The sequence below is a fragment of the Chlorocebus sabaeus genome, chromosome 21 (assembly GCF_047675955.1).
Source record: "Chlorocebus sabaeus isolate Y175 chromosome 21, mChlSab1.0.hap1, whole genome shotgun sequence".
NCBI lineage: Eukaryota > Metazoa > Chordata > Mammalia > Primates > Cercopithecidae > Chlorocebus > Chlorocebus sabaeus.
The window spans coordinates 3,017,072-3,024,077 of record NC_132924.1 but is presented as its reverse complement, the minus strand read 5'-3'; the positions used below and the strand labels follow the sequence as shown (position 1 = coordinate 3,024,077).

General features: G+C 42.7%; 1 pseudogene; it reads right to left on the bottom strand.

The window, feature by feature from the left end:
• Positions 1–1,217: 1,217 nt before the first annotated feature.
• Positions 1,218–3,272, bottom strand: LOC103226013 (myelin protein zero-like protein 1 pseudogene; annotated as a pseudogene).
• Positions 3,273–7,006: the final 3,734 nt, after the last annotated feature.

Sequence of the window (7,006 nt, the reverse complement as noted above, 5' to 3'; positions counted from 1 at the left end):
CCATTGCATTCCAGCCTGGTGACAGAGTGACACTCCTTCTCAAAAACAAAACAAAACAAAGCAAGACAAAAAAGAAAAAAAAAAAAAATAGGGACACATCAGAGAAAAACACCCCTGCTGGTCTGGAAGTAAGTGACTTCCAGGTGGGCTAGCTAAACTGCTTATGGAGGCCACATGGCAGGAAATACATTTGTATCTTTTCATTATTCCTGGCTCCCACATGTTGCTTCCAGTAGGGAGGACAGGAGGATCCCATGGATCCTCCCCATGGCAGAGGAAAGAAGAAGGGGTTCTCATTCATTCAATAAATAATCACCTGATGATCTGAGATAGCTTAAGATAAACAGAGGAGACCACACATGACCACATTAACGGGAGGAAGGAGGCAATCTGGTTGAAAGGGGTCACCAGCATTATGAAGCAACATTTAGTAAGTGGTAGTGAATGATGAGCCTGTGGGATATTGATAGTCTACCATCAATGAGAGTGAACTCATTCTAATTAAATCAGCATGTGTGCACCATTCTGGTGACCCAGTTTTACACTACCCATTACAGAAATACCATGGGGACCAGTAGGTACCCTCCTAGAATTAAAATTATCATGAGAAACATATCTAATTTTTCATTTTCACAATTGAAAAATCTTGAGAACATTATTAATTTGATGATGAACTTATCTTCTGTTAATTTTAGATTTTAGAGAATTCTACTATAATACAATATTGAACTTTAAACATCTTAATATATATGTATTTCTTTTTTTTGTTTGGAGACAGAATCTCAGTCCATCAACAAGGATGGAGTGCAGTGGCACCATCTTGGCTCACTGCAACCTCCACCTCCCAGGTTCAAGAGATTCTCCCGTCTCAGCCTCCAGAGCAGCTAGGCTCACATCACCACACCTGGCTAATTTTTTTTTTTGAAATGACAACATAAGTGTTTAATGATCTTCACCATGCTTTCCATTCCCAGTAAAAAGTAAAAACTCATAGATTTTAAGTGGGGTGGGGAGTAGTGAATGGGAGAAAACAAGTTTTAGGGAAGGACAGCCAAACTGTCTAATCTAGGCTCTCGTTAACCTCAACAGTCTTTGAGGCACCATGAAGCTGTTACAAAGCCATGACTAATGCTGCCTCTAGATGGAAGCATAACTAATTATAAAGGTGATTCTTGCCAGCCGCTGTGGTGCAACTATAGTTCCAGCTACTTGGGAGTCTGAGGAGGGAGAATCACTTGAGCATAAGAGTTCAAGGCTAGTCTGGGCAACACAGTGAGACTCTACCTCAAAAAAAAAAAAAAAAAAAAAAAAAAAAAGCAAAAGGTGATTCTCTAGAGAGCGAACTCTGGGATATTGGAGAGTAACAATTTATCTCATTTCTGCCTACTTAGAAGAAACTCCTCTCCTTTTGCTGTATGGGGACTGTTATTTCAAGCAGAAAGGACATCAGCAAAGAGTAAAATCGATACCTTTTACTCTCCACATTACAATAGTTCTCAAGCAAAGCTTGGATTTTCTACTTAATCAGTATTGATCCAAAGGTATCCAGAATGAAGTGATTTTCGGCATTTATCCTTTGCTAATCTTGCTATTATGAATCCCGAAATTGGTATGACACATTTCAAGGGTGCAACTTAAAGTAAGTCTACACAACATGTAAGGCTAACAATTGCCACATATTTTAATGAGAAAAACATCAAAAAAACTTCTCAAATTGTTTTCCAGTGGCATAGCCAATGGATACTTTTTTAAAGCTGCAAACAAATAAATGGTACTGATACTGTGTTAAAGGCCCCCTGGGTATGCTTCCATCATAGCATCTCCATCCTCCAACTACAATAAATGCTAAGACTGATTAAGCCCTTAGGTTAAAAGGCCATGTCTACTGGAAATACTACAGGATCCGCTACTGTCTCCATTAAGGCAAACCATTTCTAAATGATGGTGAAAGGAATGTTTCTGAAATCTCCCAATTGTAAAGGACCTGAAAAGAAAGTATAAAAACAGCAAGAAAATGGGTACATATATAGAATCACACCATCTTTTCATCATGCAACATTGGCTCCTCACATCAGGAAGATTAAATAGGATATTTATACATATTCTTTGTACACATCTTTCTCTCCCTCTGTGAGTACACATGTACTTGTCCTTGCCTGGGTCTCCAAGGCTACATGTGGTAATGGGCTACATTTGCTGAACCAGAGTCCAGTTTGGTTTTGTTTCTTGCTGAGGATATGTTCTAGGTCTTCTCTTAATTTTTCCAGATATCCACATACACCACAGACTCTGACTTGTTAATCTTGCCACTGTGATGTCCACCAGAGGGGTCTAACTGTGCATATATGACTGGGACCTGGTGAGATCCAGAAGGCAGTCTCTTTACAAAACCCTCAGTGTCACAGTGGGACTTCCGAGGAGCCTGTTTAACTGGTGACAAACTCTCTGATGTAACCCCGTTTAAAGTTTTTCCTTCTATAGAGGACAGCCAGAATCATGCTGATGAGCAGAGTGAGACCTAGGATCACAGTAGTAACTATGCCCCCCACTACCCAAACTGGAAACCCAGGCAAACTCTCTTTTTCTACAACATAGAGCCTAATGTGTCCAGACTGGAAAACAATGTCAGGAGGGTTTTTGACATCACAGCTATAGGTGCCATTGTGTATAGACTGCATATTTTCTGTGTTGATTGATGCATCTTTCTTGTCAAGGTCTTCAGCCCAGCTGATTCTGTCTTTAAATAGTGGATAATTCCCAAGGTACACTTGCCCTTGGGAATAGTGGAAAAATGACATGGTGGTGTCAGCCCCCTCTGGCTGGAAGCTCCAGAAGACTGAGGTCAACCCGCCAGTGATATTAGTAGACTTGAACTTGCAGGTCAGCTTCCCTTATGTACCATTTGCCATGAAGATTTCTTTTGGTGTATATGCTTCCAAGGCTGGTACTCCAGCTGTCAAGAGCCCCAGCACCACTGCCAGCACTGACCACAGCCAGCGCCTCCTGTCTGGGGCTGCAATAACTGTCCCAGCTCTGGCAGGCGCTGCCATTGTCCAGCCACTGCAGTCGCTGCCGCTGTGCCTCTGAGTCCGGGTCCCCGCTGAGGTTGGCTCGGCTTGGGGAAGAGGGTTTTGATCTCTCTGCCACCCGTGCTGGGTAGCATCTCCATGCCACACTCCCTACTCTGGACCCAGCTGTGGCTCGCCAGATCTGCACCCTAGCCACAGTCCCGCTCCGGCCACACTTGGCTAATTTTTTTTATGTTTAGTAAAGATGAGGTTTCACCACGTTTGCCAGGCTAGTCTCGAACTTCTGACCTCAAGTGATTTGTTCACCTCAGCCTCTCAAAGTGCTGGGGATTACAGGTGTGAGCCACTGCACCTGGTCATAATATGAATATTTATTTATTTAGACAGAGTCTCGCCCTGTTGCACAGACTAGAGTGCAATTGCATGATCTTGGCTCACTGCAACCTCTGCCTTCCAGGTTCAAGTGATTCTCTTGCCTCAGCCTCCCAAGTAGCCGGGATTACAGGCGCACACCACCATGCCCAGCTAGTTTTTTGTATTTTTAGTAGAGATGGGGTTTCACCATGTTGGCCAGGCTTGTCTCGAACTCCTGACCTTAAGTGATCCACCCACGTTGGACTCCCAAAATGCTGGGATTACAGGCGTGGGCCACCGCACCCAGCCATGAATATTTCTTTAATGTATGAACAGTTACGTAGATATTTGCTCTTAGAGTAACATAATAAAAGTAACAATTAGAGAAAACATTTGAAATGGGATAAAATTAATCAAAACCACATCTTTTCAATGGCTTGGCATAATTGCCATGCTTTTTGAAATGGCCAGATTACTAGCAAGAAGCAAAGACAAAATTTTGGCTTTGCTCAATCATTAAGTTATTGACCTTATGAGATCTAAAATCCTGGCTAAAGGATTTGAAAGGTGTATTCTTTAGGTGGCTTCCTAGGGTATCCAAGAAAATGCAAGAAGACTTTTGAAGTTAGGCAGGAGAATGCATTCGATATACATTGCTCTTCTCTGATTTGCTTTAATATTAAAAGATTGAAGATTGCAAATCTAATCTCTCTATGTAGAGTAAATTAGGAAAGGATTTATTTTTCATCCAGGGAAATAATTGTATAAAACTAATGGGAGTGTGGTGGCTCACATCCGTAATCCCAGCACTTTGGGAGGCCAAGGCGGGCAGATCACTTGAGGTCAGGAGTTTGAGACCAGCCTGACCAGCATGGTGAAACCCCATCTCTAGTAAAAATACAAAAAATTAACCGGGTGTGGTGGCGCATGCCTGTAGTCCCAGCTACCTGAGAGACTGAGGCAGGAGAACGGCTTGAATCTGGGAGGCAGAGTTTGCAGTGAGCCAAGATTACGCCATTGCACCCCAGGCTGGGTGACAGAGCAAGACTCTGTCTCAAAAAAAAAATTAATTAATTAATTAATGGGTAACAGATACCGTTAGCTGCCAAAAAATAGTATGACTAGATTCAGTAAGTATCTAGCCATGCAAATAACAGTCTATTAAGTTAAGACTCTAATATGTGTATGTGGACAGCATTTATGTGCAATGTGATGCACTTCTACTCAGCACCTTCTTTTGCCTGCTTGCAGAGGTATCAATTTCCCCTGAGTGATTCAGGGTGCGTACTGATAATTGAGAATGCTGTGTTCAGAGGAATTACTAGGAATATCATTAACACAATTTTTTCCATATTTTTTTTTTTTTTTTTTTTTTTTTTTTTTTTTGAGACAGAGTCTGGCTCTGTCACCCAGGCTGGAGTGCAGTGGCGGGATCTCTGCTCACCGCAAGCTCCGCCTCCCGGGTTTACGCCATTCTCCTGCCTCAGCCTCCGGAGTAGCTGGGACTACAGGCGCCCGCCACCTCGCCCGGCTAGTTTTTTGTACTTTTTAGTAGAGACGGGGTTTCACCGTGTTAGCCAGGATGGTCTCGATCTCCTGACCTCGTGATCCGCCCGTCTCGGCCTCCCAAAGTGCTGGGATTACAGGCTTGAGCCACCGCGCCCGGCCTTACTCTGCCTCACAAAGGCTTTTAGTAAAAGATTGTTTATTTACAGTACTCGATTTGAATTCATGGGAAATTTCAATATTCCAGGTAAGTCAGAGACACTTAAGTGTCAACAAAATTCCATAATACATACTTGAATGAGATAAAGTCTTCTTAGCTAAGAATTTTATTTTATCCATAAATTTAGAGAAGAACAGAAAACCAGTACGTAGGGCCAAATAACAGTGACATGGAATTACCACCCAAGCAAGTGCTCTCCAACATCATCATTAAAATAGCAATAGCACCATGTGCTTTCCTAGAGACAGCTGGCCTGTTTTGCACTGATATAAAGTGGAGAAGGCATTGAAATAATGAAGGGGGGGTGATATACTTTGAATAATCATATGAAATACAATTTTTAATAAAAAGAAGCCCTTGAAGTTGTATAACTATAGATGAGACTGTTAGTATGAGGTTATGATATTTTTACTTCTTTTTTTTTTTTTTTTTTTTTTGAGACTGAGTCTCACTCTGTCACCCAGGCTGGAATGCAGTGGTGCAATCTCTCGCTGCAACCTTGGCCGCCCAGGTTCAAGAGATTCTCCTGACTCAGACTCCTGAGTAGCTGGGATGACAGGCACCTGCCACCATGCCCAGCTAATTTTTGTAGTTTTTAGTAAAGACAGGGTTTCACCATCTTGGCCAAGCTGGTCTTAGAACTTCTGACCTCCTGATGCACCCACCTTGGCTTCCCAAAGTGCTGGGATTACAGGTGTGAGCCACCGCGCCTGGGCAATATTTTTACCACTATTGATAGGATAACTTCATTCACAATATTCTTATTTAAAATATTCCTTTTCTGTGGTATATTTGCTAGCTTTTGGTCAAACATTACCTGAGCTCAATAGAAATCAACAAAATGAATCTTTATTATACCACAAGTATTTTATTTTATTTTTATTTAATTAATTAATTAATTAATTAATTTTTGAGATGAAGTCTTGTGTCGCCCAGGCTGGAGTGCAGTGGAGCAATTTCGGTTCACTGAAGCCTCCACCTACCGGGTTGCAGCCATTCTCCTGCCTCAACCTCCCGAGTAGCTGGGAATACCGGTGGTGCCACCACACCCAGCTAATTTTTGTATTTTTAGTAGAGACGAGGTTTCACCATGTTGGCCAGGCTGGTCTCAAACTCCTGACCTCAGGTGATCCATCTGCCTCAGTCTCCCAAAGTGCTGGGATTACAGGCAAGAGCCACTGTGCCTGGCCAGAAGCATTTTGTTATCGATGCATATGCTTTCTATGCTAAAAATACATTAGCTTTTTATGAAAAAAAATCTTTCTTTCTTTTTCTTCCTTTTTTTTTTTCTTTTTTTCTGAGACAGAGTCTCACTCTGTCACCCAGGCTGGAGTGCAGTGGTGCGATTTCGGCTCACTGCAACCTCTGCCACCTGTGTCCAAGCGATTCTCCTGCCTCAGCCTCCCGAGTAGCTGGGACTACAGGTGCCTGCCATTGCGCCTGGCTAATTTTTGTATTTTTAATAGATACAGGGTTTCACCGTGTTAGTCAGGATGGTCTCGATCTCCTGACTTCGTGATCCACCGACCTCGGCCTCCCAGAGTGCTGGAATTACAGGTGTGAGCCACCGTGCCTGGCTCTTTCTTTTCTTTCTTTTCTCTCTTTTCTTTCTCTTCTCTCTTTTCTCTCTTTCCCTCTTTCTTTTCTTTCTCACTGTGTTGCCAAGCCTGGAGTGCAGTGGTGTGATCTCAGCTCCCTGCAGCCTCTGCCTCCCGGGTTCAAGCAGTTCTACTTCAGCCTCCCAAGTAGCTGGGACTTCAGGTGCTTGCCACCACACCCAGCTGATTTTTTTTTTTTTTTTTTTTTTTTTTTTTTTTAACTAGAGATGGGGTTTCACTATGTTGGCCAGGCTCGTCTTGAATTCCTGACCTCATGATCTGCCTGCCTTGGCCTCCCA